Genomic DNA, 15,454 nt, shown 5'->3' with positions numbered 1-15,454 from the left:
TATAGTTGAAAACTTCCCTAACATGGGAAAGGAAATAGCCACCTAAGTCCAGGAATTTCAGCGAGTGCCATTCAGGATAAACCCAAGGAGAAACACGCTGAGACACATAGTAATCAAACTGGCAAAAATTAAAGACAAAGAAAAAAAATTATTGAAAGCAGCAAGGGAAAAAGGACAAATAACATACAAGGGAACTCCCATAAGGTTAACAGCTGATTTCTCAGCAGAAACTCTACAAGCCAGAAGGGAGTGGCATGATATACTTAAAGTGGTGAAAGGGAAGAACCTACAATGAAGATTACTCTACCCAGCAAGAATCTCATTCAGATTCGATGGAGAAATCAAAAGCTTTACAGACAAGCAAAAGCTAACAGAATTCAGCACCACCAAACCAGCTCTACAACAAATGCTAAAGGAACTTCTCTAAGTGGGAAACACAAGAGAAGAAAAGGAGCTACAAAAACAAACCCAAAACAATTAAGAAAATGGTCATAGGGACATATATATCGATAATTACCTTAAACATGAATGGATTAAATGCTCCAACCAAAAGACACAGGCTTGATGAATGGATACAAAAACAAGAGCCATATATATGCTGTCTACAAGAGACCCATTTCAGACCTATGGACACACACAGACTGAAAGTGAGGGGATGGAAAAAGATATTCCATGCAAATGGAAATCAAAGAAAGCTGGAGTAGCAATACTCATATCAGATAAAATAGACTTTAAAATAAAGAATGTTACAAGAGACAAGGAAGGACACTATATAATGATCAAGGGATCAATCCAAGAAGAAGATATAACAATTATAAATATATATGCATCCAACATAGGAGCACCTCAATACATAAGGCAACTGCTAACAGCTATAAAAGAGGAAATCGACAGTAACACAATAATACTGGGGGACGTTAGCACCTCACTTACACCAATGGACAGATCATCCAAAATGAAAATAAATAAGGAAACAGAAGCTTTAAATGACAAAATAGACCAGATAGATTTAATTTATATTTATAGGACATTCCATCCAAAAACAGCAGATTGCACTTTCTTCTCAAGTGCGCATGGATCATTTTCCAGGATAGATCACATCCTGGGTCACAAATCAAGCCTCAGTAAATTTAAGAAAATTGAAATCATATCAAGCATCTTTTCTGACCACAATGCTATGAGATTAGAAATGAATCACAGGGAAAAAAATGTAAAAAACAAAACCACATGGAGGCTAAACAATACACTAAATAACCAAGAGATCACTGAAGAAATCAAAGAGGAAATCAAAAAATACCTAGAGATAAATGACAATGAAAACACAACAATCCAAGACCTATGGGATGCAGCAAAAGCAGTTCTAAGAGGGAAGTTGATAGCTATAAAAGCCTACCTCAAGAAACAAGAAATATCTCAAATAAACAATCTAACCTTACACCTAAGGGAACAAGAGAAAGAAGAACAAACAAAACCCAAAGATAGCAGAAGGAAAGAAATCATAATGATCAGAGCAGAAATAAAAGACATAGTTGCAAAGAAAACAATAGCAAAGATCAATAAAACTAAAAGCTGGTTCTTTGAGAAGATAAACAAAATTGATAACCATTAGCTGGACTCATCAAGAAAAAGAGGGAGAGGACTCAAATCAATAAAAGTAGAAATCAAAAAGGAGAAGTTACAACAGACACCACTGAAATACAAAGCATCCTAAGAGACTACTACAAGCAACACTATGCCAATAAAATGGACAACCTGGAAGAAATGGACAAATTCTTAGAAAGGTATAACCTTCCAAGACAGAACAAGGAAGAAATAGAAAATATGAACAGACCAATCACAAGTAATGAAATTGAAACTGTGATTAAAAATCTTCCAAAAAAAAAAAGTCCAGGACCAGATGGCTTCACAGGTGAATTCTGTCAAACATTTAGAGAAGAGCTAACACCCATCCTTCTCAAACTCTTCCAAAAAATTGCAGAGGAAGGAACACTCCCAAACTCATTCTATGAGGCTACCAGTACCATGATACCAAAACCAGACAAAAATATCACAAAAAAAGAAAACTACAGACCAATATCACTGATGAATATAGATGCAAAAATCCTCAACAAAATACTAGCAAACAGAATCCAACAACACATTAAAAGGATCATACACCATGATCAAGTGGGATTTATCCCAGGGATACAAGGATTCTTCAATATACACAAATCAATCCATGTGATACACCATATTAACACATTGAAGAAAAAAACCCATATGATCATCTCAATAGATGCAGAAAAAGCTTTTGAAAAAATTCAACACCCATTTATAATAAAAACTCTCCAGAAAGTGGGCATAGAGGGAACCTACCTCAACATAATAAAGGCCATATACGACAAACCCACAGCAAACATCATTCTCAATAGTGAAAAACTGAAAGCATTTCCCCCAAGATCAGGAACAAGACAAGGATGTCTACTCTCACCATTATTATTCAACATAGTTTTGGAAGTCCTAGCCACAGCAATCAGAGAAGAAAAAGAAATAAAAGGAATACAAATTGGAAAAGAAGTTAAACTGTCACTGTTTGCAGATGACATGATACTATACATAGAGAATCCTAAAAATGCCACCAGAAAACTACTAGAGCTAATCAATGCATTTGGTAAACTTTCAGGATACAAAATTAATGCACAGAAATTTCTTGCATTCGTATACCCTAATGATGAAAAATCTGAAAGAGAAATTAAGGAAACACTCCCATTTACCACTGCAACAAAAAGAATAAAATACCTAGGAATAAACCTACCCAGGGAGATGAAAGAAATTAAAGATGATACCAACAGATGCAGAGACATACCATGTTCTTGGATTGGAAGAATCAATATTGTGAAAATGACTATACTACCCAAAGAAATCTACAGATTCAATGCAATCCCTATCAAATTACCAATGGCATTTTTCACAGAACTAGAACAAAAAATTTCACAATTCATATGGAAACATAAAAGACCCCGAATAGCCAAAGCAATCTTGAGAATGAAAAACAGAGCTGGAGGAATCAGGCTCCCTGACTTCAGACTATACTACAAAGCTACAGTAATCAAGACAGTAGGGTACTGGCACAAAAACAGAAATATAGATCAATGGAACAGGTTAGAAAGCTCAGAGATAAACCCATGCATATATGGACACCCTTTTTTTTTTTTTTTGCGGTACGCAGGCCTCTCACTGTTGTGGCCTCTCCCATTGCGGAGCACAGGCTCCGGAGGCGCAGGCTCAGCGGTCATGGCTCACGGGCCCAGCCGCTCCGTGGCACGTGGGATCTTCCCAGACTGGGGCACGAACCCGTGTCCCCTGCATCGGTAGGTGGACTCTCAACCACTGCGCCACCAGGGAAACCCTGGACACCTTATTTTTGACAAAGGAGGCAAGAATATACAGTGAAGAAAAGATAGCCTCTTCAATAAGTGATGCTGGGAAAACTAGACAGCTACATGTAAAAGAATGAAATTAGATCCCTTTCTAACACCATACACAAAAATAAACTAAAAGTGGATTAAAGACCTAAATGTAAGGCCAGACACTATCAAACTCTTAGAGGAAAACATAGGCAGAACACTCTATGACATAAATCACAGCAAGATCCTTTTTGACTCACCTCCTAGAGAAATGGAAATAAAAACAAAAATAAACAAATGGGACCTAATGAAACTTAAAAGCTTTTGCACAGCAAAGGAAACCATAAACAAGACCAAAAGACAACCCTCAGAATGGGAGAAAATATTTGCAAATGAAGCAACTGACAAAGGATTAATCTCCAAAATTTACAAGCAACTCATGCAGCGCAATATCAAAAAACCAAACAAGCCAATCCAAAAATGGGCAGAAGACCTAAATAGACATTTCTCCAAAGAAGATATACAGATTGCCAACAAACACATGAAAGAAGCTCAACATCATTAATCATTAGAGAAATGCAAATCAAAACTACAATGAGATATCATCTCACACTGGTCAGAATGGCCATCATCAAGAAATCTAGAAACAATAAATGCTGGAGAGGGTGTGGAGAAAAGGGAACCCTCTTGCACTGTTGGTGGGAATGTAAATTGATACAGCCACTGTGGAGAACAGTATGGAGGTTCCTTAAAAAACTAAAAATAGAACTACCATATGACCCAGCAATCCCACTACTGGGCATATACTCTGAGAAAACCATAATTCAAAGAGTCATGTACCACAATGTTCATTGCAGCTCTATTTATAATAGCCAGAACATGGAAGCAACCTAAGTGTCCATTAACAGATGAATGGATAAAGAAGGAGGTGTGGCACATATATACAATGGAATATTACTCAGCCATAAAAAGAAACGAAATTGAGTTATTTGTAGTGAGGTGGATGGACCTAGAGTCTGTCATACAGAGTGAAGTAAGTCAGAAAGAGAAAAACGAATACCGTATGCTAACACATATATATGGAATCTAAGAAAAAAAAAAAGGTCATGAAGAACCTAGGGGCAAGACGGGAATAAAGACACAGGTCTACTAGAGCATGGACTTGAGGATATGGGGAGGGGGAAGGGTAAGCTGTGACAAAGTGAGAGAGTGGCATGGACATATATATATACACTACCAAATGTAAAATAGATAGCTAGTGGGAAGCAGCTGCGTAGCACAGGGAGATCAGCTTGGTGTTTTGTGACCACCTGGGGGGGGGATAGGGAGGGTGGGAGGGAGGGAGACGCAAGAGGGAAGAGATATGGGAACATATGTATATGTATAACTGATTCACTTTGTTATAAAGCAGAAACTAACACATCATTGTAAAGCAATTATACTCCAATAAAGATGTTAAAAAAAAAAAGAAAGAAAGAGAAAGAAGTGAGGCCAAGAACAGAAACAAGTCTTCATCTTCCTTATCAGGAAGTCAATATGTTAGTCTACAACTGAAAAATAGAAAGTAGCAGTATAGGAGTGCTTTTTATTAATAGGCTATTTTGTAAGTGAGTGGAGGAATAAAATTGAGTAGTCATTTACAGAAAGATTTTTCTTTCAATAAGAGGAATAAAGAATGGCTTCATGGAGGAGATGTTTTTGTTAAATTTCTTTTGGTTGCAAGAAACAGAATCTTGCCTGATTTGCCCAAGTTAAAAAAAAAAAGGGGTTGGGGCTTTTACTGTACAAGGATACAAGGGCAGTTCTTGGAACTTAAGTGTGGAAAGTACAGCTGAGCCTAATGAGAAACTGGAAGCAAGAATCTGTTGCCAAACAACAGAGGTTACTATAACTAGCCCATCAGTCAATAAGGTCTACAATCTTTGCTATTCTCTGTGCATCTATCTTCATTTCTATGTATGGAATGGCTACTCTACTTCTGAGCATGGTTGCTACAGAAAGACATCCTCAACCATAAAGCCTACACCACCCAGGTCCAAGGCGGACCATTGGAGACTCACTAAAACTTCTGAATCCCAGTTCCAAACTCCAGAAGAGGGGATCTGAGTGTCTCAGCTTTGGTCAGGTGTCAGTCCTGGTCGTATTAGCAATGGTAAGAGTAGAAGCATCGTGTACAACAAGCAAAGCGGCAGGAGCCACTGCTGTGGTCAGAGGATGAAAGGAACTCTAAGAAGGAGGGGCATAGGCTAGGCAGAAACCCTAACAGGTGAACATCATATATTTTTAGGATAGATATGTTTTGGTTAAAAGAGATATGAGAATAGGTAGAGGAGAGGATTGAAGCAGAGCAAACAAGTGCAGGTCCTGTCTGGATACCAATACATGGCTCTGATTAGCCAGCAGGGAGAAAGTGAGGGAAATGCAGTATAAAATAAGTTTGGAAACATAAATTCTCTGACCTTCAGACCTAATGCCACTCCTCATCTTTGCCCCCTGTTTGAAGGAGCCAGGGTTCTGTTTGTCCTTTTCTGATGGTTGCTGTGTTTTGTACTGGTAGATTGCTTAGAGGATTTGAAAACCAACCTGTTCAGACCTGTCTGCAAAAGCTTATGGAGGAAAAGAAGTAAAAGGTTTGTATGAGCACCCAATTTGTCTCCTACTTAAGACTGTACAAGGGAACATTTAATATCCTAAATCCTCAATTAAACTGGTTTCTTAATTCCTTTTCCAAGTGGAGTTCTATCCAAATTTATACTTAAGAAGCATTTAAAGTACTTGTGAGAGAAAAAGTGATTTTTCAAGTGCCCAGTATAATATCAAATCCTGAATGCCATTGCTTGACAGAGGAAATAATTTTATAAGAGACAAGAAAAATTGCCTGGAAAAATATAAGGGTAAAAATATATCAATATTCTTTAACATAACAAATAAAATGGGCAAAGATATCTGAAGATAAATTTTTGAAAAGGTGAAAAGACACTAATAAACAATATTAGGAATAAAATAATCTATGATCCTTCAAAGATTAAAAAAATAGTAAATAGGCTAAGAGCCTACTCTATGTGATGCATTTAAAAACTCAGATAAAATGGATAGACCGCTAGAAAAAGTATGACTTACCAAAATTTACTTAGGAAGAAATAGGAAATGTAAACAGTCATAACCACAAAGAAAATTGAATCAGAAGTTAAAAATCTTCCTACATAAAAACGTTGTCTAGTCAGTGGGGCCAGCAATTTCCAGTAAACAGTCAAAGTAGAAATAAGTCTGCAAACATTCAAGGAAAAAAATTTAAATCTCACACAAACTATCTCAGTATATAGAAAATTGGGGATATCCCTAGCTCACTTTATTAGGTTACTATAACTTTGATACAAAATCCAGTGAAGCATGAGAACAAAATTGCAGCTCATGAGCACAGATACAAAAATCAGAATATTAATAACACAATCCAGAAGTGTGTGTGTGTATGTGTGTGAGTATTAAGATAATGCATGAGTTGGTTAATCCCAGGAGCCCAAGTTTGATTTTACATAAGAAATAAATTAATGTATATCACCATATTAACTAACGAGAGGAGAAATAATATAATCATCTCAATAGAAATCGAAAAAGCAGCTGATACAATTCCACATCCTTTTCTAAATTAAAAGAAAATAAATTAGAAATAAAAGAGAACATCCTTAAACTGACAAATGGTAGCTACAGAAAACCTACAGCTAGCATTGTATTTAATTATGAAATATTTAAAGAATTCCCTTTGAGCTTAAGAAAAAGACAAGGGTATCTGCTAACATTATTTGTATGATATTGTACTGGAGTGCTTAGCCAGTAATCAGACAAGAAAAAGTAATAAAAGGTATGAGAATTGGAAAGAAAGAAATGAAACTGTCATTTTTAATTTGTGGATATAATCTGTATGTTAGAAACCCAAAAGAAACTACAGATTAATTACTAAAATTAATACGATAATTTAGCACAGTTACAAAATTTAAAACTCAATATGCAAAAATAAATTTCAACAGGCGTAAATGAAAATTTTTAAATGTATCTACATCAAAATTATAAAATATCTAGTAATAAATATAACAAAATTGTTCAAGAACTTTATGAAGAAAATTATAAAACTCTACTGAAAGACAAAAAAAACCTAAGTAAACATAGATATATACATCATGTACATGGATGAAAAGACTTGATGCCATAGAAACACTAATTATTCTCAAACTGGTTGGTGATTTTGATGATATTCCTATTAAAATCCCAACAGGCATTTTGTGGTACTTGACAAGTCAATTTTAAAATTTATAGGGAAGAGCAAAGGGCCAAGAAGAAAAAGAAGAAGAAAAGGTACTTATTTTATCACATACTTAGAATTATTATAAAGCCATGATAATTAAGACAGAGGGTCTGATTATGGAACAGTCAAATGAAACAGAATAGAAAGTTTTAAACAGGTCTACTAGTATATGGATCTTTAATATATGACAGAAGGTGTGTAGCAGGTCATTAGAGAAAGAATGTACTTTTCAATAAATTATCTTGGCACACTTGGGTATCCATACGTGGAAAAATAAAATTCTATCCCTCTCGCACACTATATTCAAAAACCAGTTCCATTAAACTAATCTTAGATGAGAAAGGCAAAGCTAACAACAGAGGAGAGTGTTTTTATGACCTCCAAATGGGGAAGGATTTCTTAAAACACACAAACGATAAAGGAAAACTTAAATTCTATTGTTTTATTCAAAAGATATAAAAATAATTAAAAGAAAATACGCAAACTAGGAAAAATGATTTTTTGACACAAAAACCCCACAAAAGATTAATCACCAAAATATGTTTTTTTTAAAAATGTAAACCAAAAATCCTCTCTTACAAATCAATTAACAAGAAAGAGAACAATTCAAAAAAAAGGGCAACGTTTTGAACAAGAACTCACAGATTAATAATCATAAATGGAAATAAACATGCGAAAAGATGCTCAACTTTATTAGAAATGATGAAGTGTAAATTCAAACTACAGTGAGATAAAATATCACACCCACAATGGAAATTAAAGTCTAGCAACATTACACACTTGTGAGGATGTGGGAAAAAGATGGATTTTATACAGCTGATAGAAGTGCCAATAGCTGCTACATCCACTTTTGAACACAACTTATATTCTAATAAAATTGAAAATGTGCATACCCCATGACCCAGGAATTCCACTCCTGGAAATCCATGCACATACGTGCCAAGAGAAATACCCTAAAATGTACCTGGTAGTACTATTTATTATTTCAACAAACTCTGAGCAACCCAAACGCCTATCAACAATAGAATAGATAAATAAGTTGTGTGTTACTGCAATAAATTACTATGGACTAGAAATTTAATGGATTTCTGCTATATAAAACAACATGAATTTTTTAAAAGTTTGATAAAAAATAAATATTGCATGATTCCATTCATTTAAAGCCAATCTGTTGTTTAGAAATTCAAGGAAAAGGTAACGCTATTATGAAAAGAAATCAAATTATAAACATAAAATGCTGGGTCATCATTATTTGAGAAAGGAAATGGGACACAGAAGAGAAAGGAACACACAGAAACTTCAGCATTCTTGGTCATGTTCTGTTTCTTGCCTGGACAGTGGATAAGTGGATTTTCACCGTATTTGTTCTTTACACTTTACACATATTCCATAAATATTTTTGTATTTACAGAACATCTCAGTTTTAAAATTCTTAAAAATTGTTTAGTATATCAAGCACAATAACAACTGTTCAACACTCTACAGTAGCACTGTCCAAGAGAGTCAGTGCCCTGGTCCAAGGATTCAGCCAGCCCAGGCCAGTGACAGCAAAGTTCCAAATGCAGAAATGGATGCATTGAACCATTGTAGGCTGTCACACCCAGTCACCTCAACTAATTTCTCTTGTTCCAATTCTTATTTTGTTAATCCATATCCCAATTACAAATTTAACATCCCACATAGATTTGCCCACAGGAGAGAGGGTACTGATCAACAAACATGAGTCACCAGAGAGCTTGATAGCTCCATTCCTCACTGTAATTTAAAGCTGGCATTCTGGCTGATATTTCAAGTTCTGTAAACATCCTCAGGGACAATCTATGCCTGTCGAAAAGATGGAAAAATGAATCATTCCAAGGACAAGTGGAGGGGGAAGCTGAGAAGGAGGCAGAGAAACAGAAGGGAAGAAGGTGGTCGTCTAAGCCATGTTTCAGATGCAATAACAAGAGACTTTATTATAGGGGCACTTAAACTGGTTGCAGGCTGAAATTTGACTGTTTACAAAGCCAGTATATAACTTACAAGGTAGTAAGTGCTATTATGAAAGACAGCATCTTGTAGTGGAAAAAGCAAGGTTTTGAGAGTCAAATGTGACTCACATATTGGATTCCTCACTCATGGTGTGCCTAAGTCTCTATATATTCACCTGTAAACAGAGTTAATGATATTGGTGATGATTAAAGATAATATACTGCTCTTCTCAAAGGAAGGCAGCTTGGTAAAATGGAGGTGCTCTGGTTTTGATCCCAGACCCCACCCAGCCTGCTTCCAGCTTCGCCACCTTCTGGTTGTATGCTTTCCAAGACTCATTTTTCTCATTGATAAAATAGGATAATGAGACCTGCCTTGGGGATATCGTGAGACCTAGAGATAATAAGCCCAGTATTGACACTTCAGAAGTGTTCAACATAGCTTACATAATATTATTGTTACTGGATGTGGATTTGCTTTTTTAAAAAGCAAAACCAGAGATGTCTAGAACAGAGAGAGAGCCAGAGGGACTCTGGGCACAAGGAGGAGGTGTAGTTACTACAGTGATAGGCCATTGCCATGAGCTGAGATAGCGACATGGGGCTGGCTATGGTGGCGTAAGGAGGAAGTGGGCATTAGTGACTCAGACATGGAGACTTCTACCCAAGGACAAATGTCGATTCACTGGAAAGAAGGGTGGGAAGAAGCAGTACTGCCAGTCAGTCCCAGAGAAAATTGAGTAGCAGATGGGTAATCAAAATAAAAACTCTGATCCAGATGTAGCTGAGAGTCATATAATATGGGGACTTAGATGGTAGCATAAGTCAAAAGACTGTGGCATAAGTCAAAGCATTAATCACATATTCAAAGCTAGAGGCCACAAGATCAGCATAAGGCTGATAGATGCAGAGCTGGCTTTGGCTTCTTAAATGTTCCAACCAGGCTAAAGTAATCATTTTCTCCTCTGCGAAAGGAATGCTCAGGAGCTCTGGGCTGACCTGGGGTACAATGTCTGGGGAATTCATGCTGGCAAGGGGATAGAGCACTGCTTAACCTGGGGCTACAGTACGTAGAGCAAAGGGAAAAGTTCTGTGTGGCAGCATACTGGACAAAACCTAGATGCTGGCCAGCCACACCATCCAGAATGCCAGAACACCATCCAGGCAGAGTCTTAGGCATTAGGATGGAAAGCTGGTTTCAAAAACTGTGCTGGTAAAGGTTTCTACAAATGACATTTTATAGGATGTGGGGGCTTGAGAAACAACATGTGTATGGGAACAATCAAAGTCACAGAATTTGTTTGATGCCACTGTGCAAATGTCTACAAGTCATAGTTATAAAGATGAAGGGGTTTTATCTGCAAGGAGCCAAGCACACCTCATTTTCAGAATGGCAGGAATTGGCAGTAAGGGTCCACAGTGGAATTGAGGCCCATGGCATGCCCCAGTCCCAAACCCACACTCTTTAGCTTTAGTTCTCTGCTAGTTCTTAGGAAAGACAGAGCAAAATGTTATTCACAAAGATGTCCGCCCCTGAGTTCCTGGCTATGCTGGACGCAAGTTTGGTCTTTAAAGAATAAAGATCAATTTCCTGAAAGAACTGTGTACAAAAGTGTGTGTCATTTCTAGGTACTGTGAAGAGTTCTATAAGTATTGTTGACTTGGAAAATCATTTTGAAGGGAATATAATTGTATTTCTTGAATGGGAAATTAATCCAATTTCAGAATAACTTTCAAGATCGTTTTTCTTCCCTACTTTCCTCTCACTGAGGACCTGAGAAACGTTCTAACATGGTAACGATTTGCTTTCAGCTGCTTAGGTTTACTCTAGAGCTTTAATTTCAACACATTCATCGTGGTTTGAGTTGCAGTTTACTTATTGGCTTAAACATGATTCCCTACTCAGGGCACCAAAGAGTGCTGTGATTTTACGTTTGGTAGGACCGGTAGTTCTTTCCTCTACCATTTGTAAAAGCTTTACTTACATCATCAGCATCGCCCACACCCCGCCCCCCCAAATATCACCTGGATGCTTTTGAGTATTAATAACAAAGGTCTGCTTTTTCCAAATGCCCTCGAACTTGAAATAAATCCCCTCAAATTCTACCTCCCACACCAGGGGGTTTATTCCATCTCCAGTTAGAGTGGGGTGCAAACTCTTGGGGAAATAACTAGATTTTCTAATCCCAGTGTGAAAAGTTTAATGTCTTAGTGTACAACTCAAGACTTTTAATTAATAATACTGCTTTGTGGTTCTTCTATTCACCCTTTCTTTTACCTGACTAAATATTCAATTCATTCTAAAATGTCTATTTATTTCACCAAATATGACATCTCTAAGCTGCAAGATTTTAAAAAAATTAATTAATCTATTTATTTATTTATTTATGGCTGCATTGGGTCTTTGTTGCTGCATGAGGGCTTTCTCTAGTTGTGGTGAGCGGTGGCTACTCTTGGTTGTGGTGCACAGGCTTCTCATTGTGGTGGCTTCTCTTGTTGTGGAGCATGGGCTCTAAGTGCATGGGCTTCAGTAGTTGTGGCATGCGGGCTCAGTAGTTGTGGCTCACGGGCTTAGTTGCTCCGCAGCATGTGTGATCTTCCCGGACCAGGGCTCGAACCCATTTCCCCTGCATTGGCAGGCGGATTCTTAACCACTGTACCAGGGAAGCCCCTAAGCCATAAGATTTGTAAGTAAAGTTATCATAATTGTAAATTCTGGTGTTTGTTTCTCTCTAGTACCTTGGGGGGGAAATTCTTATGTCCTTCCTTTGGTCTGGCTTGGACATAAGTTTAAATATTAAACTTATGTTTTAAAAAACATAAGTTTTTTAAACTTATGTTAAACTTAAACTCTTCCATTAAAAAATCTATCTGCACCAGGCTCAGCCTCTATGGCCATCCAAAGTCCTGACATTTCTCTGGAATACTCCTTGGGTTTCAAACTTAAACTAGCTCCAAGCCAAATTTAAAGAATTGGACTTTTGTTTATATATGAGGAAAACAAAATTGCCTTTTTTAAAAAAATTAAACACACTGGAGCTGTGTTCTGAATGAGTTGCAGGATTTACCGCTTTTATTTGGGAAGACTTGTTTCTGGGTCTTACTGTCATTCTGTTAAAAAACTGCTTGTGGGGCTTCCCTGGTGGTGCAGTGGTTGAGAGTCCGCCTGCCGATGCAGGAGACATGGGTTCATGCCCCGGTCCGGGAAGATCCCACGTGCCGTGGAGCAGCTGGTCCCGTAAGCCATGGCCACTGAGCCTGCGCATCAACGGGAGAGGCCAAAACAGTGAGAGGCCCGCGTACCGCAAAAAACAAACAAACAAACAAACAAAAACTGCTTGTGGGCTAGTCTGGAAGAAAGAAACTGAGAAAAAGCAGGAGCTAAACTGTGTTGCATTATAACATTACAGGGATTCTTGACTTGCCCTTGGCAACTAGAGGGGAAGGAAGTATTAGGAACCCCAGGAAACATGAGGAAGTGGAAAGATGGAAAATTGCAGACCCCAGCAACCTGAGGCATTTGCGGCTAAAGAGAAAATGGCCCTGATAGACTCCCCTGTGTAGGGATTGGCCGAGTTCTTTAGGAATAGTGAAGTCAGCCATTCAGTTAGCTTCTTCATCTGTGCTGGGATCCTTCTATTATCCCCAAATCTTTATTAAAATCCTGTGATAATAGCAGCTGTGTTGTAGAGCTGCCTTGAGGAATGAAGGAGAAGGTGGCTTATGCACATTTGGAGCAAAGATGAAGAAGGGAGAGATCAGGCAGCAAGAGTGGTGACGAAACATGCATGGGTGGCTAAGGCAAGGCCAGAAGAAGGAATTCTGAGGGACAGATGACAACCAGCAGCCAGAAGAATATACACTTCTCCCACCCCGGGAGCCTCACGAGTATTAAAGAAGGTGCTGAATTTCCCAAAGCTACATGGCAAGGGTATGTAGCTGAAATAAGACATATACCTAGAATACTGGAAGACTCAGAGATCTATGAATTATGTATAACACACAAATTTCTTTTTTTTCTCTTTTAAAAAGTCAATAGTGGGCTTCCCTGGTGGCGCAGTGGTTGAGGGTCCGCCTGCCAATGCAGGGGACGCAGGTTCGTGCCCCGGTCCGGGAAGATCCCACATGCCGTGGAGCAGCTGGGCCCGTGAGCCATGGCCGCTGAGCCTGTGCATCCGGAGCCTGGCAACGGGAGAGGCCACAACAGTGAGAGGCCCGTGTACCGCAAAAAAAAAAAAACAAGAAAAAAACAGGCCGTATCTTCAAATAAGGTCACATTCTGAAGTAATGGGGATGTCAGGACTTCCACTGATGAATTTAGGAGGACATAATTCAACCCGTTAACAGTCAGATTCTCAAGATGGGTAGAAGGAGCTCTTCCTAATTGTACACAGAGCCCTGAAAATTCTGATCTCTCTTCACATATTTCTTAAAAATGGACACATTTCTTCCCCTGCCTGCCCCAATCCCTAAGGGAGTATCCTGGCTTGGGAAGTCATGGTTACCAGTGAAAATGTGTGATATCTTTCAGGGGGTATTTGGGCAAAGCAGGAACCACTGGTCTTGGGGAATGTTCTAATAACCTAGACAATAAATATTTAATATGCTATTAAAATAAGATTTTTTTCTGTATATCAACTACATGTAGATGAAAAGCTGAAAATAATTTTCCTTTTTTTTTTTTTTTTTTTTTTTTGTGGTACGTGGGCCTCTCACTGCTGTGGCCTCTCCCGTTGCCAGGCTCCGGACGCGCAGGCTCAGCGGCCATGGCTCACGGGCCCAGCCGCTTCGCGGCATGCAGGATCCTCCCAGACCGGGGCACGAACCCGCGTCCCCTGCATCGGCAGGCGGACTCCCAACCACTGCGCCACCAGGGAAGCCCTAATTTTCCTTTTATGGCTTCAGAACAAAGTGGAAAATTTACATGCAATGGCCATGGGATGGATTTATTTCCATAAAACGGCATTCTCTGCAGTTTCAATTTCATGCAAAGAATTCTAAGGGTTTAAAATGCTACTCAACAGATCCCTGCTTATTTGATGTGCAGTGAAGGAAACAGTTGTGAATTCTGGCTTAGTTTCCAATCTAAAAGGATTTAAGGAAAAGTGGTGTTTTCAGCTCTAAGGCTTAAAACTTAACCATATTTTAGAATTAGATCAAACAGAAGACAAATTAAGATTTTCTATAGATTATATGGAGCCAGATTCAAAAGCTGATGTTAATTAAGACCATTTCACAGAGATTCTAGTGTACATTTTTAATGACGTGGACATGAGTAATTATCTTATTAAGTAGTATTGGGACCTTTCACAAACAGCTCAGATGTCCGAAGGGGGCCTAAATGCCTGTGTTCATCTATGCTCTTCCCATATCAACCTAGTGGAAACCCAGATTTGGAATTCAACCCCTTCCCAGATTTCCACAGGAATACCAATGACTTCAAGTATATATTTGGATATTGTACACACATTGAAGATCCAGGGATTACCAGGAGCTCTGAGCACAGCATTCTGCCAGTCCCTTTCCTCCTACTCTCTTTTCTGGCTTTCTCATTTTTATGTTTTCTCCACCCTCCCCCACCCCCGTCCCCAAGCCACACCATCCCTTCATTAAAAACGCCAATTCCTCCTCTCAGTTTATGCACAGCATGAATTACAGCATATCGAATTATTACCTCAAGTAAACACAGTGCTTTCCCTAAGAACAAACAGCAGAACAAACTTTTCTCTACTCCATTACACATTGACCATGGGTAACTTACTTAGCCTCTCTAAATCTAACGGAATACAGTGAAAATC

This window comes from Aethalodelphis obliquidens, unplaced genomic scaffold, assembly GCF_003676395.1.
Source record: "Aethalodelphis obliquidens isolate GAN/ISIS:26980383/991018 unplaced genomic scaffold, ASM367639v1 scaffold5, whole genome shotgun sequence".
In the NCBI taxonomy this organism is placed as follows: Eukaryota; Metazoa; Chordata; class Mammalia; order Artiodactyla; family Delphinidae; genus Aethalodelphis; species Aethalodelphis obliquidens.
This window is presented reverse-complemented; position numbering follows the sequence as displayed.